We start from the raw sequence: 24,520 nt of genomic DNA, 5'->3' as shown, positions 1-24,520 counted from the left end.
AGAAATGTAATCTAAGTTACTTTGGTTGTGGAATGATCGTTGGTGCCAGACAGGGTGGTTTGAGTATCTCAGAAATTGCTGATCTCCTGGGATTTTCATGCACAACAGTCTCAAGAATTTACAGAGAATGGTGTGAAAAACAACAAAAAAAACACCTTCATTGAGCACCAGTTCTACGGATGAAAATGCTTGCTAATGAGAGAGGTCAGAGGAGAATGGCCAGAATGTTGCAAGCTGACAGGAAGGCAACAATAACTCAAATAACCACACGTTACCACAGTGATGTGCAGAAGAGCATCTCTGAATGCACCACAGATCAATACTTGAAGTGGATGGGGTACGCAGCAGAAGACCATGAACATATATTCAATGGCCACTTTATTAGGTACAGGAGATACCTAGGTGTATTGCCTAGGAAAGATGGTGTGTGATTTATGGGGGAACTTTCAGGTGTTGTATCTGAAGACCTTGTCCATTTTAGTGTTAGGCATAGCAGGGTGGACAGTGATATTAGAGTAGGGAGAGAAATTACAGAGCATTTTATTAATGATGGACATCAAGATCAAAGGAGTAAATGATAAAGATAGTAAATTCAATGTTTATCAAGTGACCGATTTATGACCTTGAGTATTGTTGAAGCTGCAATCATCCAGCCAAGTAGAGACAATTCCAATAATTCTGACCTGTGCCTTGCTGCTGGTGGAAAGACTTGGGATAATCAGGAGTTGAGTCACCCACCATAGAAAGCTCCCAACCTCTGATCTGCAGTATTCATGTAGTTGATTCAGTTAAGTTTCTGATCAATGGTGATCTCTTGGATATTGATGATGCTGGATTCAATAATGAGTGTGTCATTAGATGTCAAAAGGAACATGGGGGTTAGACTCTTCCTTCTGAGACAGTTGTTAATTGCATTTCAGTGACATCATTGTGCAATGTAAACTAAATCCTTTGATTTTGTTTTAGAAGTTATGTCTGGTTAAAAAAATGTGTAACCTTCATTCAGAAAACAGTATCATAATCAGATTGTGTTTATTATTGCTAAATACACACCCATTAAAAAAATTAACAACCACTATCCTTTCCTGACCTCCACCTTGCCATTATCATTTAAGTATTAAGCAGGCAGCATACAGATAGGAAAAAACATTCAGTATCGATTGTGAAAAGAAAACTATTGTTTTAAATTTCTAGTGCAATATCCCTTATCAAAACTGAAAGAAGATAAAAACATAATGTAAAAGGATTGAAAGGTACAGGTCACAGGAGGTAGAATGGAAGAAACTACAAGAAGTTGAATAATCTGTGGCATTATGGTGACGTGCAAAAGAAGACCAATGAAAGTCAATGGAAGAGCATCATGGGTCTGAATGGGTTTGAATACAGACATGCTATAGGCTTACAGGGCTTCTCTGTGGAGGCCCATGTCAATTCAATACAGCACTGCAGATGGTAATTTTGATTCACAGATGAAATACATGGCATGCGTGTGAGTGGGCTTTCATGCTCCAATGAACTTCCACGTCCTTTGACATGACTGAAAAGGCCTGACTAAGCAACAATAGACATATTTTACAAAATTAGTAACACCTTACACATACACGAGATCTTAAATTGCTCCATTATTCCTCTCTCTCAGAAGTCCCTTTGTTTTGCCTACTGCCCTCTCCCACCTTCTCTGCTATCTAACACGATTAGTTTATTTCCTGAAGAAGGGTCTCGGCCCAAAATGTCAACTGTTTAAACATTTCCATGGATGTTGCCAGACCTGCTGAGTTTCCCCAGCATCTTGTGTGTGTTGCTTTAGTTTTTTCAGTTCTGAGGAAGAGTTTCAGACCTGAACCATTCACTGTTTCACTTTCCAAAGATGATGACTGACATGCTGAACTTCCTCCAAAAATGTCTGTTTTATTCTCAATTATCTAATACAGACGGGATGTGCAAAGTAAAACATTACATTCACCCTGAATATCAAATTGTTCAATTTACCCAGTTTCATTCAGGATTGTTCAATTGTTACTTTTTACTTTGAGCTTGGCCTGAAGCACCCTGATTATTTCATTTCAGTTTGGCTTCCAGCCTCTGTGAGCTGCCTTCTTTCCTGAAACCTTGTTCTGCTCTCTTCTTCACACCTTTGCATTTGACACTTAGCTCACTTCTTGTCTCATCTGCCCTGCTATTTGCTCAGATCCTAATGTGAGCCAGCAACTGTATTTGCAAGGGCTGGTCTGAGAGCAAGCCAAACACTCTGCATGCTACTTCCCACCAAGGAGAATGAGCTGGTGGAGGAGGAGGAGGGGGAAGAAACACCCACACTATTTTAGTTCATCAATTTCTACTCCACCCCATCAAAATTCATGATAATTTTTAGTGCGATTAGAGGTGACACATTTCAATTCTTTAAGCATGCATATTACCCCAGCTGTCAGATAAATCTTAAAGACAGATGGTTTTGGTTCTGATCTGGAACCATTCTCTACTCTGTCACCTTCTCTCTCTGGCAGTCTTGTCTGAGCTTCACAAAATTAAAATGCAACTGTTGCCCATCACTCTCCTACTGATCTTCGATGGATCACTTATTGCAAATTACAATTTAGAAAATGAAGTCTCGGATGAAAATGAAGTCAACTGGTGTATTATTCTGATGGACTTCTGCAAGAATTGTCACTTAATGTTTCTATAATAGAAGAATGTCATTGATTTAAAAACAAGTGGTAAAAACATCTGTCAACAAAGGAATATTTGATTTCCTTGAATGTAGAACAGTTACAAAGAGCTAGAATTAAGCTTCAGTCTTATCAGATAGATTTTAATTCCAAGTTCATGTTCAAGTTTATTGTTGTGTCTGTGTGTATCTCCATACAAAAAACAAAAACAACATTCCTCCAAAGCATGGTGCACCCACACAATATATTTAACACACAGCACATAAGACAAAATATTACCATAAACAAGTTAATAAATATAATTCAAGTAGTGCACAGCACAGGTAACTAGTAGGCAGTGAACTTGCTATCCTAGTGATGAGACCTCGGATGAGCTAGGGTATTCATTAGTTTCACAGCCTGGGGGAAGAAGCTATTACCCAGTCTGGCAGTCCTAGTCCTGATGCTCCTATACCTTGTTCCTAATGATAGTGTGTTAAAGAGATTGTGAGATGGGTGGTAGAGATCTTCAGCAATGCTTATGGCTCTTTGTCTAGAATGCTCCTGGTAAACATCACAAATAAGGGGAAGGGAAATGCTAGTGATACTTTTACTATCCTCTGTGGAGTCTTGCAATCTGATGTATTGCAGGTTCCAGTGAAATCTCTTCATAACTACAAGAGGAAGGGAATGAAATTGTCTGAAAATGTTGGGATTGTTGAGGACATATGAAGATAGGAATTAATCGAAGAACCATAAAAATGGATTGTTCATCATAAAGTGTTATAGACTGTCTTGGAATATTAGCACTCAGAAGCAAGACATTCAGCTTACTAAATTCATGCCAACCATCAAGCATCCATTTATATGAATCACATTTTATTATAGCCACATTCCTATCAGCCACCCCCACAGACTGTACCACTCACCGACATAATAAGGGAATTTAGAATCCGCATACAGATCACTGTTTTCCTTTCATTAGGTGTGTGCATGCTTCTGGATTGGATTGTCAATATTTACAGTCAAGGTGGCACAAGTGAACAATGATCCCTCAGGCGACATCTTCCAGATAGCAAACTTATCAATTATTTAAGTTTTTTCTATGCTGCTGCTTGTTCTTTTTTGTCTTATTTGTGTTGGGGTCTGTGATGTGCAGTTTGAATATCGATCGAGGGATCGAGTGCTGTGCTGTGTCTGGAGAGCTACCTCACAGAGGTCAGAGAGGGGAGGTCTGAGAACACAAGGTGACTCACGGTGAGGTAATGAATGACTCCATCTCGAAGCAGCAAGGAAAATTGAAGCATCAAGGTGAATGCGGAGGGGGTCAGCGATGGCTTGGCGTGAGACAGTTGGCAGTTGGATCAGCACATTTGGCCCAGGGTCGGCGCTCAGACCAAGTTTGGCGCGCACGGCCCTGGTGGGTGCGCCTGGCTCGGAATGGCACATTCAGCCCCACGTCAGCAGTCATTCTAAATGCAAGGACTGAGTTTGTGCAGCTGCTCTCCTCATATGCAGTGAAAAGATGTTTGCCCTGTTCTGAGATTTATGTGTTTATTAGACTGTCCTTTATATTGGTTTCCTTCAGTTTTTTGGTGTCTTCTTTCTTCTGGTCGATTGGCGGATGGGTGACCTGTTAATTATTTTGTGTGTTTGGGGGGGTTGGGGATTTGGTGCTACTGTCGCTGATCTTTTCTGCGAGTGAGGGCCAGGGGATTGTTATACGTTGAGGATTGTTAATAGTTTTTTGCTGTGGCAAAGGGGAGGTGATTTTCGGGTCTGCAAGTTTTGTTTCTTTTATTTTTCATGCCAGTTGGGTGGGAATTAATGTCTTTATTTTCATCAACACCCATGATCTTTCTTTATTTACTGGCTATCTGGTGTAGACAAATATCAGAGTTGTATTACATATGCATACTTTGATGATAAAATGAACCTTTAACCTTTTCCAGAGGCATTTTTTTCTCAAATGCAACTGTCAAGAAAATTTCCCTGTGAACATTTAGCTATTTGTAAACCAGTAAACATGTTCATTAGAAATTGCTTGTTTAATGGGAGCATTTACGAAAACCTTCTGCACCAATCACTGTAATATCAAGAGAATTCAGGCACTCTTTCTTAAATCCATCAGTAATGATTGATGCAGTTGTGGAGTAATACAGCACAGAAACAGGCCCTTCAGCCCAACTTGTTCATATCAACTAAAATAGCCACCTAAGCTTGTCCCACTTTTATGCATTGGCCCTTATCTCATTATTATTTTCAAGCTGTTCTATTACTAAGTCCTTGCGCATATGTTTTAGATTTTTCCCACCACTGTTGTTAGACTTATCAGTTATTAACTCAAGAAACTTAGTAGCAGGACATAAAAACAAGAGATTCTGTGGATGCTGTAAATCTTGAGCCACACTCACAAAATACGGGAGGAACTCAACAAGTCAGACCTGTGCATCTATGGAGGGGGCAAAATAATCAATGTTTCAGGCCTAGGCACATGAAACATTGTCCATTTATTCCTTGCCATAGATATTGCTTGACATGCTGAGTTTCTTCAGAATTTAGTGAGTGTTGAACTAGTAGCAGTAGGCCACTTGACCCTTCAAGCCTGTCTTACCATTCAGTTTGCTGGCAACACAGAAAACTACAGATATTCTACTAGATAAATGTCTTGTGAATTATCATTGCTGTAATTTGCAGCCTGTAATATTCCTTTAAGAAATGTACTTTTGAACTGTCTAAGCCAGTGGTTCCCAAGCATTTTTAGATTACCATCCCCTTTGTTCCCAGACCACATCTGCAGCTCCAACCTCCCTCCCTCCTGCCATTATGTAAAAACCAAAGGGAATTTTGAGCTGTGGTGCACAGTGAAAGAAAAAGGGAAATGTAAATTCAAAGCAGTGACAAATAATTGCAAAAATTTTAAAAATATATTTAAAGCTACAAATAACTGTTTATTTATTTAATTATGGGGGAAATTTTCATCACCAACTTTAGAGTATACACTAGTGGTCTAACTATTCACTATTTCATTGCTTTTTTCATCTTTCAATGAGATGGAAGGGGTTGGTGCAGTGACATCAGTTTCTCAACATCACACTAAAAGTCATGCAGAAGGAGTCACAGATCCCTACATTCAGTAATTTGCAGTCTGCTTCATTGCTTTGAAAGAAGATGGACAACTGCGCTGAAACTGTGCTCCATTAAAAATGACGTTGGAAAGGCAATAAAGAGCATCTTGACCTTTTTCCACAGTGCAGGATAGCATTTAGAGATTTCCTTCTGCAACCAAAACTCTTGATATGATTTTTTTGAACTTCAGCTTCAACTCTAAGTAATTTTGGAGTGAGATCATTTCTTCCTACATCCTTTCAATTAATTGATCATTTTTTGAGAAACAGCATGTAGTACACCCTTCTGGTGGGCACAGTATGCTTGAAGATCATCATTTGGCATTCTTTCTTTTTCTTCCAGCTCACAGAGGCTCAGAAGTTGGAAAATGTTACTCTTAAGCAGGGTTAAACCGGACAGAAATGTGGAGATGACTGATTTGACTTTGTTAAGATTCACATCAGATTCTTGCAATTGGAAACTGAATAATTCTGATAAATAACCAATGTCATCCCTAATATTCTTGAATTGATTACTGAATGTAGCATTAAAATTTTCAAAGAACTTTATTACATTTTTGAAAATTGCATAAGAGCATCTCAGGCAGTTTCCTATTGAGAGCAATCCAACTTCTGTGTGCAACAGCAGCATTCAGACTGTTCATCATTAGCAATACAAAGTTTTAGAAATAACATGGAACTTGATCTTACTCACTGCCATGATAACAATGCTTAACAATTTGTGCAGCTGATCAGTTAGGCTTTTTACAACAAGATGCTGTCTGTGAATTATACAATGAATGGTAAATATATTACCATTCTTTCAAGCAAGTAATAACACCATGGTGGTGTCTTGTCATTGATGGTGTCCCACCTGTTGCACAAGCAAAAATGTTGTTGAGTGGAATGTCCATTTTTTTTGAAAATTGCTCAACAACCCAAAATATTGACTCCTCCATATGCAACTGTTTCTAGTCCCCTTGCAAATAACAACTCTTGAAACAGGTTCTCAGCTTTTATGAGGTGAACATAACCAAGAAGCAGATTCATTGCCTGGCAAAATTGACTCATCCAACTGCAGAGCAAATTCTGTCATGCACATTGCACATTGTCTTCCACATTCTTAGACATTTCATCTCATCTATTTGTCTTTGGACAGGATTTTTCTGAGTTGAATCACTTTAATTATTGATTTACTCTACGCAAAACCATATTCAGAACTTCTCTTACTGCTGGCAGAATCAGTTCTTCTCCAATTGTATGGGGCTTTTCAGAATTAGTAATGAGTGGTGAAATGTATGAAGCATACAGATCATCATATTCTTGTTGTGAAGGGTTGGCAAACATGTTTTGAAATGTTCTCCATTTCTGAAAGTTTCCACACAGTGGCTAACAATAGGCCAAGTTCTTGTTTGCTTTATCAGAATTTTTCTCTTAAAATGTTCAAGGAACCTAGACAGTTTTATTGTCACTTTGAAAAAGCTTTTTCATGTTGCAGGCAGCTGTTAGAAACATAGAAAGCCTATAGCACAATACATGCCCTTTTGCCCACAAACCTGTGTTGCACATGTCCTTACCATAGAATTTACCTGGGGTTACCCATAGCCTTCTACTTTTTTAAGCTCCATATACCTATCCAGAAGTCTCTTAAACAACCCTATCATATCCACCACCACCACCACCATCGCTGGCAGTCCATTCCACTCTGTGTGTTTAAAAAAAAATTTAAAAAAAAGAAACTTGCCCCTGACATCTCCTCTGTACCTGCTTCCAAGCACCTTAAAACTGTGCCCTCTTGTCTTAGACATTTCAGCCCTGGGATAAAGCCTCTGACTATCCACACAATCAATACCTGTCATCATCCAATACACCCCTATCAGGTCACCTCTCATCCTCCGTCGCTCCAAGGAGGAAAGGCCGTGTTCACTCAACCAAGCTATTATTTGCTTGTTGCTGGTATAAATCTAAATTTCAGATACTCCGCACTGTACTTTCTACATTTCATTTTTGTTCAGTTTGCTACTGTAATTTTCATTATAGATTAACAACAATGATAATCACCTATTGTTTAAGTCCAACCTCAAGCGCTGTGATCAATAAAGGGAAAAGTTGACATTATCATAGCTCAGACAGAACCTGACTTTCTGGCTGAAGGTACATAAAATGGGACAGCAATATCGTGGTTGGGCCATTGCTAGAGAAATTCGATCAAGACTATTTGAAAGGGCAGATTTTGAACTTTACTCCATTGACCGCTAAACCTTAATTCACAGGAACTGCGTCACCAAGTGATTAGAGTATTGGAATCAGAGCTAGCACTGTACTACAGTAGTGATGCGGAATAATGCACAAGCCGGGCCTGTAGATAACACAATTTCTTCAATCCAGATTTCTCATGATATGCCAAGCACAGAAGTGTCATATTGCTTTTCAGCAATTAAAATGTGTTTTGAGCAAAGTCTAAGAGAACAGCAAGGTAGTAAGAGATGAAGTCATTACATGATCATTGTAATCAGTTCTGAAGCACTGAGGATCAAATGTTTATAATAAATAATTCAATTCTTAAATTAATCCATTAGCTGCTTCCTTGCTACCGAGCTCCCCCCCCAACCCCGCACTGCTACCCTTATCTTCATTGACCCCTTAGAAAATCCCACCACCCCCAAGTGGTCAGCAACGCCTTCTTGGGGAACCACAGGTCTAACTGAACTAGTGATTTTACAATCTCCTGAAGCATTAGGTGAACTTGACTCTCGGGAATGTGGGTACAGCACCATGAAGGCAATGAAGTTCAGCCATCATCACCAGAAGAGGGAATGGAAGAGACAGCCGGGGCAGACTTCCAGCCAGATTAAAGCATAGAGGCTCAAGAGCAGAAAATAAGCCAGTGTTCAGACCTAGTACTTTGTGCCAGCCAAGATCCCACACCTGAACTGTCTGCTTTTGACCCATCTACCTCTCTTCTCGTTACTACCATCAGGCAGTAGATACCAAGGTCCTGGAAGCCAGTTCTCCAGTTTCAGGAGCAGTTGTTGCTCTGTAGCCATTAGGCTCCTGGACTGGCTTCACTCTGCCGCCTCTGGACTCACTTTCTGCAGCTCATGTTCGATGAATTATTTGTTTATTTTTTATTATTTGCATGGTATTTGAATTTCCACATTGGAAGTTGGATAGTCTTTGTTGTGTGTGGTTTTTCATGGATTCTGTTGTATTTCTGTTTTCCTTTGGGTGCCTACATGGAAATGAATCTCAAGGTTGTATATTCTACATATACCTTAACAATAAACTTACTTTGAGCTTTGGATATGACTAGGGTGTTCGGCCCCTGACCTCACCTTCTCTCCTCTGACAGTTGCCTATAGCTTCCAATTACTGATCTTTCAAAACTTTTATCCACTACCCTCAGTGATTTAGACTCTACAGAACTTCAGGAAAGAGAATTCCAGAATTTCACCTCCATCTGTGAACTCAATTAAATGCTTGCTGTCTTACCTCCTTTGTCCCCTGTTCAAGGCTCTCCCACAAGTGGAAGCATCTTAATATCTAGCCTGCACTGCCCCTTCATGCTGTTAAGAATAATCACCTACCATTGTTCTTAGCTCCAAAGAATACACATATTATTAAGCTGATATATATACACACATATTTACAGTATTATATTAAATAAAAAGAAAGAAAATGCTGGAAGCGTACAACAGGATTGGCATTTGTGGAAAAAGAAACTGTTAATGTTTCCTTTCTGGGATCCTTCATTAGAATTTGTTTTGACGTTGGGGAGTTTCTGTGCATTAAACATGGATCCCTGAGCCTTGTGTGGGGCAACCTACAGCTGCCTGCTGAGGAATGCTTGAATCCAAGAAGTTAATATAAAATGCTCACAAATCAGCTTCAAAAGCCATCTGGCATCTGGGATGCTCCTTTGGAGTGGAAAACTAACCTCCATCAGTGTGACTGGGTTGGGACCAACCATGGACTATGAGTTCAAGCAGTCTGCTAAGTCCATAATGATGCTGCCATGATTTAGTGTTTAAAAAGTCCTGGAATAGTGGCCAAATTGAGGAGAAGTAATAGTATTTATTATAAAAGAAATGGGTTAAACTGTCCTTGAAATTTGTTTAAGAATTAATTTGGTCAACTACTTTTAAATCTATGAAATATTATTACTAATCCCCATGTTTTGTTCCAAAAGCATTTTCTTTGTTTTCATTCTAGTAGGTTGCACTACAGTACAGCTGGTAATGTGGCATCACAGCTCCAGAGAGCTGTATTCAGTCCTGACCTCTGGTGCTGAATAGAACTGATAATACTATGGATGCATAGACTGAACGGCACAATGTATACATATAAAGAAAGAAGATAGAAGATTAAAGCACAATACAGCCAACGATGTTGTTTCAACCTTAAAACCCAACCTAAGATCAATCTAACCCGTCCCTCCAAGGTAGTTCTCCATTTTCTTATCATCCATCTGCATACCTAAAGGTTATTAAACACTTCTAATGTATCTGCCACCAGCTCTGGCAGGATGTTCCAAGCACCCACCTCTTTCTGTGTGGAAAAAAAAATTACCTCTGACATCCCGTTTATACTTCTCCAATCATCTCGAAATTATACCCCCTCATATTAGCAATTTACATTCTGGGGGGAAAAAAAATCTCTGGCTATCGATGTGACCTATACCCCCTTATCATCTTTTACAACTCTATCAAGTCATCTCTTACTCTCCTTCATTCTGCTGAGAAAAAAATTACTAGCTTGCTCATGCAGTTTTATTTTGTATTTCCTATGTATTCATTTGTAGATTATTTCTTGAATATATATATATATATACACACGCACACACACACCTCCGTTAGTCTCAATAGACAATGGATTTGCGCCTTGGAAAGTTTCCAGCCTGAGCAAGGTTTTTTTATGGGAGACCAGCAGCTGCCCATGCTGCAAGTCTCTCCTCTCCACGCCACCGATTTTGTCAAAGGAAGGGCATTAGGACCCATACAGCTTGGCATCGGTGTCGTCGCAGAGCAATGTGTGGTTAAGTGCCTTGCTCAAGGACACACATGCAACCTCAGCCAAAGCTAGAACTAGCAACCTTTAGATCAGTAGATGATCGCCTTAACCACTTGGCCACGCGCCAACATGATAGATATATATATATATATATCGTGCTTCATCTGGAGTTACGTGCTTCATCCAGAAATTCATCAACAATATTGTCTCTCAGAAGTCAGTCAGGGTCTTCGCGAACCAGAAACCCTGGATTAATAGTCCCGTACAAACAGTACTTACCGCATGACACAGAGCTTACGTTGCTGGCAATCAGCAGGAGCTCAAGAAAAGTAGCTATGATCTGCACAAAGCTATCAAGGCTGCAAAACAACAATACAAGGACAAGATTGAGTCAAGATTCACAACAAATAGCAAATGTGACTTGTAGCGAGGGTTGCATACAATCACAGACGTTCAAAGCCAAATGTTGTGGTGCCACAAGCATTGTAGCCTCCCTACCAGATGAGTTCAATCGCTTTTACGCTCAGTTTGATGTCACAAACTCTGAGTCTCCAAGGAAAGCCACCACTACAATTTACAACCTGGTCATATCTGAGGCTGAAGTATGCAGATGTTTCCAACGAGTGGACAGTCGCAAAGCTGTGTGTTTACAGACATATTTAATCTCTCCCTCTCTCAGTGCAGAGTGCCCTCCTACTTTAAATTATCCACCATTGTTCCTGTACCAATGAAGACTAAGGTAACATGCCTGAATTACTGGGGTCCTGTTGCACTCACCTCAATAATAAGCAAATGCTTTGAGAGGCTGGTCAAAAACTACATCTGCAGCATGCTACCACCCAAACTGGAAAAGCTACAATTTGCCTACCGACACAACCAATCGACAGATAACACAATAGCCACAGCTCTACATACCGTCCTTACACATCTGGAGAAGAAAGATGTTTATGTGAGAGTGCTGTTCTTGGACTACAGTTCAGCAATCAACACCATACTTCCATCCTGGCTCGACAGGAAGCTCAGAGACCTCGGCCTTGACCTTGTTTTGTGTAGCTGGATCCTGGACTTGCCGGCAGGTGGTAAGAGTTGGCTCCCTCACCTCCACCCCTCTGACTCTCAGGGCTGTGTCCTAAACTCCCTCCTTTACTCCCTGTATACCCATGCCTGTCACCACCCACAACTCTAATCTGCTAACTAAATTTGCCGATGACACTACATTGATTGACCCAATCTCAAACAACAACGAGGTGGCCTAAAGGGAAGAAGTCATCTCTCTGACACAGTGGTGTCAAGAAAACAACCTCTCCTTCAGTGTTGCAAAAACAAAGGAGCAGGATGTGAATTACAGGAGGAATGGAAACAGGCTAACTCCTATTGACACCAATCTATCTGGGTTTGAGAGGGTGAACAGCTTTAAATTCCTCGGCATCCACATCACCATGGACCTCATGGTCTGTACACAGCAGCTGTGTGGTGAAAAAGGCACAACAGTGCTTCTTTCACCTCAGATGGTTGAAGAAGTTTGGTGTGGGCCGCCAAATCCTAAGAACTTTCTACAGGGGCACAATTGAGAGCATCCTGGCTGGCTGCATCATTGCCTGGTATTGGAACTGTGCTTCTCTTAATTGCAGGGCTCTGCAGAGAGTGGTGCAGACAGCCCAGCACATCTGTAGTTGTGAACTTCCCATGATTCAGGAAATTTACAAAGACAGGTGTGAAAAAAGGGCCTGAGGGATCATTGAGGACCCAAGTCACCCCAACCTCAAACTGTTACAGCTGCTACCATCCAGTAAATGGTACCACAACATAAAAGCCTGGACAAACAGACTCTGTGACAGTTTCTTCCACCAGGCCATCAGATTGATTAACTCACACTGATTTGAGTGTATTTCTATGTTACATTGACTGTTCCATTTATAATAAATTCTTATAATTGCACATTCAGAGACATAACGTAAAGATTTTTACTCCTTATGTATGTGAAGGATGTAATAATTAAAGTAAATTTAATTCACTTATATATATATTATTTTTATATTATTATATTATATAAAATATATTGTATATTATATTATATTTATATTATATATTATATTATTATATTTATATTATATATTATATTTAATATATATATATTATACCTTTGTTTCTGAATAAAGTATTTTTTTGAAATAAAAAAAAGTATGGAGTTTGCCCATTCTCCTGCATCTGGGAGGTTTTTCTCCAAGTGCCTCGGGTTCCTTCCATGTCCTGTAGATGTGTTTGTAAGTTAGCAAGTCACTATAAATGATCCTGAATGAAGTCTGCTTTGGGGTTTGGGGGAGAGATGAAGTGGTCACAAGGGGTGGATGTTAATGGGACTGTGGGGAAAATAAAAATACAATTTGGATGTTTGATATTCAGAGCAGCCTCAGAGAGATGAAGGATCAAACCTGTTCTGTCCTGCATGAGTCCAGGATTCTATAAGGGCATAATTCCCCAACTGCACCTTTAAGTATTGCTCACTGTAATTTCTCTCAGCCATCACACTCACTAGCCCATAGAGAATGTCAGACAACTGTGATTCTGACAGAGGGCAAAGACATCAGGAAGCAAAATTAAATACTCAATTATTTTTGGCAAGAAACGTGAATTGACTCAGCTAAATGTTCAAAGTCAAACCTAAAGCTGCTCAGAATGGTGATAACCTGAAGATCTATTTGTTGAAGTAATTAAATGGATTTAGATAAGTTTTGAAGGTTCAGAAGGTATGTAATCTGATAAATACTGAAAATCAATGTGGTAGGGTGATGCATGCTCTGGGCAAGGACACATTCTGCAATGATGGTGTAAGTTGGAGAACTATCTGAAATTCTGGTGGAATTGGAAACTGAAAGCATCGTTTTTGTCTGAATATCAGGATATAAAACATAAGGCATATTTGAATAAATGACTTGAAACCTAATCTACCCGAATGTTTGATTAGCTAAGCCTATTGTCTGGTTGCTGTGAGTGCCTTTTCACATAACATATTGGCATGTAAATCTATTTGTGGCTGGATGCCATAATTCTGAGACTGTTCACATGAAGGCAGCCAACAGAACAAGGCAGAGTGTCATCAATCAAAATGCAGCTCTAAGGTGAGGTGGGACCTTCAGATGCTAAGGAGCAACCTGATGGAAGTCTATCAGCTTATGAGAGGGTAGAAATAGCAAAGACCAGGAGGTGACAGGGAAAAAAAACTTAAAGGAGATTTACAAGGCATGTGTTAAAAACAGAAAGTAGTAGAAGCCAGCACTGTACTACCAGGGAAGGTTATAGAAACTGATATGATAGCAATGTTTAAAAGGTGTTAGAAAGGCAACTACGATGTTGTGGCTATTACAGTGGCTTGTATGTCTCGGGCAAGAATGGCTGCTGAATATACCAGGCTTTAGATGTTTCAAAAAGGACAGGGAAGGAGGCAAAATAGGTGGGGGCAGTGGCATTACTAATCAGGGATAGCATCACGGCTACAGAAAAGGAGGAAGTCATGGAGCGATTGTCTACAGAGTCATTGTGGGTGGAAGTTAGAAATAGGAAGGAGGCAATAACCCCACTGGGTATTTTTACAGACCCCCCAGTAGTAATAGAGACATTGAGGAACAGATAGGGAGGCAGATTCAGGAGCAATGTAATAATAATAGGGTTGTTACAATGGGTGATTTTAATTTTCCTGATATTGACTGGCATCTCCTTAGAGCATATATGTCAAACTCAAGGCCCGCGGTGGAATTATCTTTGGCCCGCGAGATAATATCTAATTACTATTAAAGCTGGCCCCAGTAATTGAAGCGCCTATGGCGTATGATATGGCTAATGCTGAGTTTATTCAGGTACCAGGTTTTCAGGGTTTTTAGTGTGTATTCGGCAGTCTTGCTCGGCAGTCTTCTTCATAAGAAACGGAATTCGTAAAGTGAAACACTTTGTAGTTATAGCAGAGACTGAGACACATGAGAGCAGGCTGAAAAAACGGAGGCAACGAAAGCTGCGTTCGCACGCGTCCGACTGATCCGGCCCGCATGAAGCTGCATTTTGCTCAATCCGGCCCGTGACCTAAAATGAGTTTGACACCCCTGCCTTAGAGCAAGGGGTTTAGTTGGAGTGGAGTTTGTTAGGTGTGTTCAGAAAGCTTCCCTGATGCAATATGTAGATGAGCCTACAAGAGGAGAGGCTGTACTTGATCTGGTATTGGGGAATGAACCTGGTTAGGTGTGGTGTCAGGAGAACATTTGGTAGGAGAACATTTTGGAGGTAGTGATCATAATTCTATCTCCTTTATCATAGCACTGGAGCGGGATAGGAGCAGACAATATGAAAACATTTAGTAGGGGTAGGGGGAAATATGATGCTATTAGGCAGGAACTTGGAAACATGAATTGGGAGCAGATTGTTCTCAGGGTAAGGCATGGCAGAAACATGGCAAATGTTTAGGGAACATTTGCATGGTGTTCTGCATAGATATGTTCAATTGAGGCAGGGAAAGGATGGTAGGGTAAAAGAACAAAGGATGTAGAAAATTTAGTTAAAAAGAAAAGAAAAGCTTATGAAAGGTTTAAGAAACTCGGTACTGTTAGAGCCCTTGAAAATTATAAGGATCTCAAGAATGAAATTAGGAGAGCTAGAAGGGGCCTTGAGAAGGCCTTAGAGAGCAGGATTAAGGAAAGTCCCAAGTCATTATATTAGTATGTGAAGAGCAAGAGGATGAGTCATGTGAGAATACGACCAATCAGCTGTGATAGTGGAAATGTGTGCATGGAGTCAGAGGAGGTAGCAGAGATATTTAATGAATACCTTGCTTCAGTGTTCACCAATGAAAAGAACTTTGGCAATTTTGGGATGATTTACAGTGGACTGAAATGCTTGAGCATATAGACATTAAGAAAGAGGATGGGCTGGAGCTTCTAAAAACAATTAAGTTAGATAAGTCACGGGGACCAGATGAAGTATACCCCAGGCTACTGTAGGAAGCAAGGGAGGAGATTGCTGAGCCTCTGGTGATAATCTTTGCATCATCAATAAGGATGGGAGAAGTACCAGAGAATTGGATGAATGCCATCCAATGTTCAAGAAAGGGAGTGGAGATGACCCAGGAAATTATAGACCAGTGAGTCTGCCTTCAGTGGTGGGAAAGTTGTTGGAGAAGATTCTGAGAGGCAGGATTTATGAGCCATAATCTGATTCAGGATAGTCAGCATGGCTTTGTCGAGGACAGGTCATGCCTTACAAGCCTGATTGAGTTAGTTGAGGATGTAACAAAACACATTGATGAAGGTAGAGCAGTGGATGGAGTGTATATGGATTTCAGTAAGGCATTTGATAAGGTTCCCGATGCAAGGCTCCTTCAGAAAGTAAGGAGGCATGGGATCCAAGGAGACCTTGCTTTGTGGATCCAGAATTGTATTGCTCAAAGAAGGTAAAGGGTGGTTGTAGATGGTTTGTATTCTGCATGGAGGACGGTGACCAGTGGTGTTCCGCAAGGATTGTTTCTGGGACCCCTCCTCATTTTGATTATTATAAATGACCTGGAAGAGAAAATAGAAGGCTGGGCTAGTAAGTTTGCTGATGACAGAGAAGTTGGAGGTGTTGTGGATAGTCTGGAGGGTTGTCAGAGGACATTGATAAGAGGCAGAACTGGGCTGAGAACTAGCAGATGGAATTCCACCCAGATATATGTGAAGTGTTAATTTCATTAGATCAAATGTGAAGACACAATATAATATTAGTGGTAAGACTCTTGGCAGTGTGGACGATCAGGGAGATCTTGGGGTCTGTGTCCATAGGATACTCAAAGCTGCTGCACAGGTTGACTCTGTGGTTAAGAAGGCATACGGTGTGATGGCCTTCATCAAATGTGAGATTGAGTTCAAGAGCTATATAAGACCTTGGTCATACCCCACTTGGAGTACTGAGTTCAGTTCTGGTCACCTCAGTACAGGAAGGATGTACAAATGTGTTTGTAGATACTATAGTGAAAGTGCAAAGGAGATGTACAAGGATGTTGACTAGATTGGAGAGCATGCCTTATGAGAATAGGCTGAGTGAACTTGGCCTTTTCTCTTTGGAGTGACGGAGGATGAGAGGTGACCTGATAGAGGTGTATAAGATGATGAGAGGCATTGATCATATGGATAGCCAGAGGCTTTTTCCCAGGGTTGAAATAGCTAACACAAGGGGGCATAGTTGTAAGGTACTTGGAAATAGGTACAAGGGGGATGTCAGAGGTAAGCTTTTACACAGAGAGTGGTGGGTGCGTGGAATGCACTGCCAGTAGCAATAGCAGAGGCAGATACAACAGAGTCTTTTAAGAGACTCTTAGATAGGTAAATGGAGCTTAAAATAATAGAGGGCTAACAGTAGGGAAATTCTAGGCAGTTTCTAGAGTAGGTTACATAATCGGCACAACTTTGTGGACCGAAAGGTCTGTAATGTGCTGTAGATTTCTGTGTTTGTTATCAATGATAATCAGAATGAAACATCCTGGCCCAAGACATCAACTGCATATTTCCATCCATAGACGCCGGATGACCTACTGAGATCCCCCAGAGTTCTGTTTGTGCTGCTCATTAGTTCTTTCAATAAATTCATAACTCTTGAGTTGAAAGCTTTGTTTTGTGTTCTCTGTCAAAATTGTCACATCCACTTTTGATTTTCTCTATTTTCTGTATTTTCCTTTTGTACGTTGCTCTTGGAGGATTCCAGGAAGTTAAAGACATGCCAGTCTGTGTTTACACGGCCTCTCTTCATGATGATTTTACCAATTTTTTTTTTAATTTATTTCAGAATATCCCTGTTTTTTTTGACTAAGAAGATTTTTGATCGAATTGATTCTTTTATCTCATCTTTTATTTGGAATGATAAAAGACCAAGAATTGGTAAATGTCACTTACAAAAATTGAAAAAGGATGGAGGTCTTACTTTGTCTAATTTAAGAATGTATTACTGGGCTGTTAATGTGCGATATATGTCCTTTTGGTTATATTGGGTTGATAAGAATGAGCAGCCAATTTTGGTATCTTTGGAATTGAAAGCTATGAAACAATTTTATTTAACCTCGTTTTTGGGAGCTGCACTACCTATACAATTAGCTAAAGTTGCTGTTAATAACTCATCAGGGGTGATTGATAAGTTTGTGGCCCAATGTAGAAGGAGATGTTATTAACTTCAAACTTTCTGCATAACCACTCAAAGAGTTGAACTGCATGTGCATGTAACGAGAGCAGTGTTACTCATCTCCTTCTACCCCTGCTGTGGACACTTTCTGGAGGTCCAAGATCCATATGCTCCTTGACTGCTGGACTAAGTGTGTAAATGTAGGAGGGGACTATGTTGAAAAATAAATGTGCTAGGTTTCCTAAAACTGATTCTTTCTACCTTAGGCCACAAATTTATCAATCACCCCACGTAAAGTGCATTAAGGAATAGTCATGTTATGCATGACTTCAGTATTCTTTATCAAGAAGAAAGATTGGATGTGGAAACTTTCAATTCTGTTCATTCTTTTCATTCACATACAGGTGCAATGTATTAGTTTCATACTCGAATTTCCATTAGTGCTCATGGGAAGCTCAAGCACACAGGCTGACAGATGGAGCTTTAATTTCAAGGCAATAAAGTTTTGATAATGCAGCATTCATTAGTCCTTTATTGCCAAAGAGAAACACAATTATTGTGCAAGTTAGAAATCTGATTCAGATGAAAGAAATTGCTGTAACACTCTCAGTAACTTCTGTGTCAAAGGGTTGTGGTGATGCAGTAACAACGTTACTGTGTCTAGTTTTGGCCACTCATTTTCCTTGGTCAGACTAAATTCAGTTCATTAGAAGGTATGGTGTTTGTTTTAAAATATGTGTACCATATGAATTTGAAGATTCTTGTAAAACCCATTTGGTTCATGAAATAAGATAAGTCATATCAGTCTTTGGCTCCAATTTCAAAGCAATGCAATGGACTTTTAACTTCCCCCTTATATCAAACAACTCAAGTGTAGTTAGATGAGGCAAACAATGTGACCTTGGTAGCGATGATCAGAATTTATGAATCTTCCTTTTTTTCCAAAAATCAATGTTTAAAGTGCAGTTTCAACATTTTGATCAATTTAATTTTGTTTCTTTTATTTCTTAGTGTAATTCTCTGCTGGTGGGAAAAGCAAACCTTTTTAAAGAAGGATGAAGTGCCTGAAATGAATTCTGCTCTTCTCTCTGAAGAGTTTTTTCTCTAGTTTTCCAAATGCTTTCAACTGCCCTGTTTTGATTTTTTTTACTTATATGACAAGGTGTCCTTTAGTTAGTACCTAGACAAACCATAATCATTTATACTGATAATAAGTAATAACCCACATAATTTTTACTGCATCACCCTAAACAAATCATTCCAAAAGTCTCTTATATAGTATTATAGATTCAGACAATATGAAGGAAGTCATTCAAGTTATTGAACCTGTTCCAGCTCTTTTTAAATAAGTTATTCTACTCCCCTCCTACTTTTCTCACTGCACTTCAAATCTTTATTTTTAACAATAAGCTTACTTATTATTATCATGTGTACCAAGGTAGAGTGAAAACCTTATCTTGCATACCATTCATACAGATCAATTCATTACAACAGTGCATTGAGGTAGTATAATGTAAAACAATAACAGAGTGCAGAAAGCCCGGTGCACATAGACAATAATGTGCAAGGGCACAACACGCTAGATTTTGTTAAGAGTCCATCTTATCATACTAGGGAACTGTTCAATAGTGTTATCACTGCAGGATGGAAGCTGTCCTTGAGCCTGGTGGTATGGGCTTTCAGGCCTTTGAATCTTCTACCAATGGGAGGGGAAAAGCAATGTCCGGAGTGGATGGGAACTTTGATTATGTTGTCTGCTTTATCCAGGCTCTGAGAAGGGTACCCATGGAGGGGTAGCTGTTTTCTGTGATCTGAGCCCACAGCACTCTACAGTTTCTTATGCTCACAGGCAGAGCAGATCAGGCAGCATTCATGGAAATGAATAACTAGTCGACGAGACCCTTCATTATGACTTATTAATTTAACATAAATGAATATAAATTAAACAGAATTTTTGCATGAAGGAACACAATTATAACAAAACATCAATGTTTATTTTAGTGCAAAGTGATCATAGTGTGTTATGATGTAGTGATTAGGGTTGTGAAGTTGTTTCAAGATCAGAATGGCTGAAGGACAGTGATTGTTCCTAAACCTCGTGTTGTGAGACTCCAGGCTTCTGTATCTGTTGCCCGATAGTAGATGGAAGAAGATGGCTTGACCTGGATGATGGGGATCTTTAATGACAACTATTGCCTTCTTGACGCAATGCCACGTTTTGATAATTATTTACCTAATAATGGAGTAATTTTCAATGGGCATATACAGTACTGTGCATAGGTCTCAGGCACCCTGGATTTTTTAATGGTTTCAGATGATAAAGCCTCCACAGGGCCTGATCTCAGTGTCATTGAGTTTGTCTGGGGTTACCTGGAGAGACAGAATCAAGAGAGACAGTCAAAGTCTGCAGAAGATCCATGGTAAATTATCCAAGATACTTGGAACAACCTACCAGCCAAGTTTCTTAAGAAACTGCATGGTCGTGTACAAACTATCGATGCAGTTTTAAAGGCAAAGGGTGGTCACACTAAATATTGATTTGATACAGTTTTTTCACTGTTTACTGCTATTTATGGTATTTTTTGATATTTAGAAGCATTTCATTTTATTATTTTACTCACTTTGCACTTATGACAGAGCTCCAAAGCCATATTCAAATTTGCTGATGACATCCCTGTCACAGGTCGAATCAAAGGTGGTGACGAATCAGCATCTGGGAGGAGGATTAAAAATCAGGCTGAGTGGTGCCACAACTACAACCTCTCATTCAATGTCAGGAAGACAGAGGAGCTGATTATTGACTTCAGAAGGGGGAAACCAGAGGTCTATGAGCCAGTCCTCATTGAGGGATCAGAGGTGGAGAGGGTCAGCTTTTCAAATTACTTGGTGTTATTATTTCAGATGACCTTTCCTGGGCCCAGCATGTAAGTGCAATTACGAAGCAAGCACAACAGCAGCTCTACTTCATTAGGAGTTTGTGAAGATTTGGCATGATATCTAAAACTTTGACAAACTTCTATATATGTGTAGTGGAGAATATATTAACTGGCTGCATCACAGCCCAGCATGGAAACACCAATGCCTTTGAATGAAAAATCCTACAAAACATAAGGGATACAGACCAGTCCATCAAGGGTAAAGCCCTCCCCACCACTGAACACATCTACATGAAACATTGTCGCAGGAAAGCAGCATCCACTATCAGAGACTCCCACCACCCAGGACATGCTCTCTTCTCAATGCTGCCATCAAGAAAAGGTACAAGACTCACACCACCAGTTTCAGGAACAGTTATTATCCCTCAACCATCACAGGCTCTTGAACCAGATAAGATAAATTGACTCAACTTCACTTGCCCCATTATTGAAATATTCCCACAACATATGGATTCAGTTTTAAAGACTCTTCATCGAATGTTCTTGATATTTCTTGCTTATTTATTATTATTATTATTTATTTTTTTGTGTTTGCACAGTTTGTTGGCTTTTACACACTGGTTGAACTCCCAAATTAGTGTGGACTTTCATTGATTTTATTATGTTTATTGTTCTATGATGGATTTATTGAGGAAGCTCTCAAATAAATGAATCTCAGGGTTGTAGATGGTGACATATACATATTTTGATAATAAATTTCTTTTCAACTTTAAACTCTGAAAGCATCTTCACTTTACAGAATTTTTTTACATGTGCCTAAAACTTCTGCACAGTACTGTAGCGGAAGAGTCACAGAGCTATACAGTACAAAAATCAGACCCTTTGATCCATCTAATCCATGCTTACCAAATTGCTAACTGAGATAGATCATTTGTCTGATTTGGCCCATATCACTCTGAACCAGCTCTATCCATATACCTGTCCAAATGTTTCTTAAATCTCATCGTTGTACCTGCCTGTACCACTTCCTTTGGCAGCGTGTTCCATATACTTTCTGTATGTTGTATGAAAAATATCCTTTCAAACCTTTCCCACCTAACTTTAAATCTATAGTATACCCTCTAGTTTTGAACAACCCTGCCCTAGGGCAAAGATCGTAGCTCTTCACCTCACCTCTGTCCCTCATGATTTTGTAAATATCTGGAGTGTTACTTCTGAGTCCCCGAAACTCAGGTAAAGTGTCATGGCCTAACCAGCTTCTCCTTGTAACTTAAACCCTCCAGATGCAGTAACATACTCATATATCTTTTACTGAACTTTATCAGTGTAATGGCAAATCTCCTATAGCAGGGAGATCAGAATTGTACAAAGAACTCTCAATGTGGCATCTTTATACAGTTGTAATAAGGCATCCCAACTGTTGTATTCATTTATTGACTGATGAAGGCAAGCATGGAAAGCAGCTTCTTCACTACCCTTTCTACTTGTGTTGCCTACCTCTCTAACTATGTGCCTGTACTCTTCAATCACTCAGCTCTAGAACATTCCCCAGGGCTCTAACATTTACTCCCTAACTCCTGTCTTGGTTTGTCCTACAAAATACAACACATTCGTTTATCTGATTTAAAATTCATCTGCCATTCTTCGATCCACTGGGCCAAACATCCCATTATAAACTTTAATAAGCTTCTTTACTGTCCATTTTATCACCAATTTTAGTGTCATCCACAAATTTACTAACCATCCCTGCACATTCTTGTCCAAATCATTAATGTAAAAGGTGATCAACAGTATACTCAGCACTGATCCCTACAGTCACAGGCCTCCAGTCTGAAAATCAACTCTCTGTCTCCTACCTCCAAGCTTATATTGTATCTATTTGGCAACCATGCCCTGAATTTTATGCCTGACTAACCTATTACATGGTTGATTGCTAATATATTTGTTTTAGAATATACGTATTTGATGAGGTCTCAAGATTTATCTTCTTTGTCATTTAGAAGTCGATTTTGGAATACAGTACTGATATTAACAACAAGAGTGCCAGAAGTTGTGACATGACAGTCATATGACATTAGAAATACAGCCCAGAAAACCAACTCAGGAGCCCCTGAAACAGGCATTCCGTTCAAACTAAAGCTTTTCAAGGAGTTAGGGTGCAATTCTGTTGGTCTTCAGATTTAACCGAATGTCAGAGGTTTTGTTTTCTTCCATGAGGACATTAACTCCAACAGAATGTGGATACGTTGCAGCCCAACTGTAACAGCTGTAGCATGTAACTGATGACACAACTTCAGTACTGTTTATGGTTGAACATGCATAGAAATCTAAGCCATGAGTATTTTGACAGAACATATATTGTTGTAACAAATTTAGTTTCCATTTGAACAACCTGAGACAATATCGAAGTGATTGTCCAGCACTATTTTTAATATACTGTATATGAAGTAGCTGGTATTCTATCAAAAATTTTCTTTTTTAGCAGTTGATAAACCCTTTGAATCACAAAATAAGGACAGTAAAGTCCTGATAATCTGAGTTAACAGTAGACGCAATCACTTGGTGCAGGATACCAGGCCTAATGTTTCCCAACTACAGTGTCTTCAGTATTGTGATACATTGCCTTCAGTAATGTGTTGCTCATCCAGATCTCAGCAGCTTCTATCCGAGTCACCGTTCATCAATTTGCTTGCTGATTAACCTTGGCTTCCCGTCCAGCAATTCTGAATAGTTCCATGGTATTACTCCTCTTTATCTCTCAAAATCTTCTGTCAAGTCTGAAACATCCTCAAGGTCTCTAAAGTCTTAGGATTCTGGCCTCATAAGTGTTCCTGGTTTTCAAAAGAGATATATTTAGAGATGTTGTATATAGACCGCAGAACGTTGCCATGGTTCACCAGCATCATCTTGCATGCCCATCTCTACTCAGGACATACTCTTTTCTCACTGATGCCTCAGGAAGAAGGTACAAGTGCCTCAGGACTACCAGGTGCAGGAACAGTTATTACCCGTCAGCCATCAGCCTTTTGAACCAGCTCCATCACTGCACTTTTCCCACAACCTATGGACTCACTTTCAAGGAATCTTCACTTCATATTCTCGATATTTATTATTTATTTATTATTATTATTTTTTCTTTCTTTTTGTATTTGCACAATTTGTTGTCTTTTGCCCATTGGTTCAATAAAAGACACATGTTCTTTCATTGATTCTATTATGGTTATTTATCTACTATGGATTTATTTGGTATGCCCACAAGAAAATGAATCTCAGGGTTGTATTATATATATTTACTTTTAATTTTGAACATTCTATCAGAGATATCTTAAAATAACTTTAAAACTGGGAGGTGGTCTGGTTTACAAAGTAAGTGAAAATCCCATCCCATGAGAGTATTTTGCATAGAAAAGGGGTGTTAGACTGGAGTGTTGTTCAATATTTATTCTTTAGTTGATATGGCGGAAATTAATTAACTCTTCGTTATTGTGTTGGTATTTACTGGCGCTCTGGTATTAGCTCCAAATGAAGTATGCTGTTTTAAAACATTCAAAATTCAGAATTGTTTATCGTCATTCTTCAGTACACGAGTCTAAAGGAAAACAAAGTAGTTATCACTCTGGATCTGATGCAAAATAAGAAAAGCACATTATGCATGAAAACAACAATAAATATAAATATAAAGGTAATCCTATAAAACACAATCTACAAATGACTGTTCCAATCTGGCTGTATATGCATTAGATTAGCTAAT

Source organism: Hemitrygon akajei, chromosome 9 (genome assembly GCF_048418815.1).
Source record: "Hemitrygon akajei chromosome 9, sHemAka1.3, whole genome shotgun sequence".
NCBI classification, from domain to species: Eukaryota; Metazoa; Chordata; class Chondrichthyes; order Myliobatiformes; family Dasyatidae; genus Hemitrygon; species Hemitrygon akajei.
Note: the sequence above shows the minus strand (reverse complement) of the source record.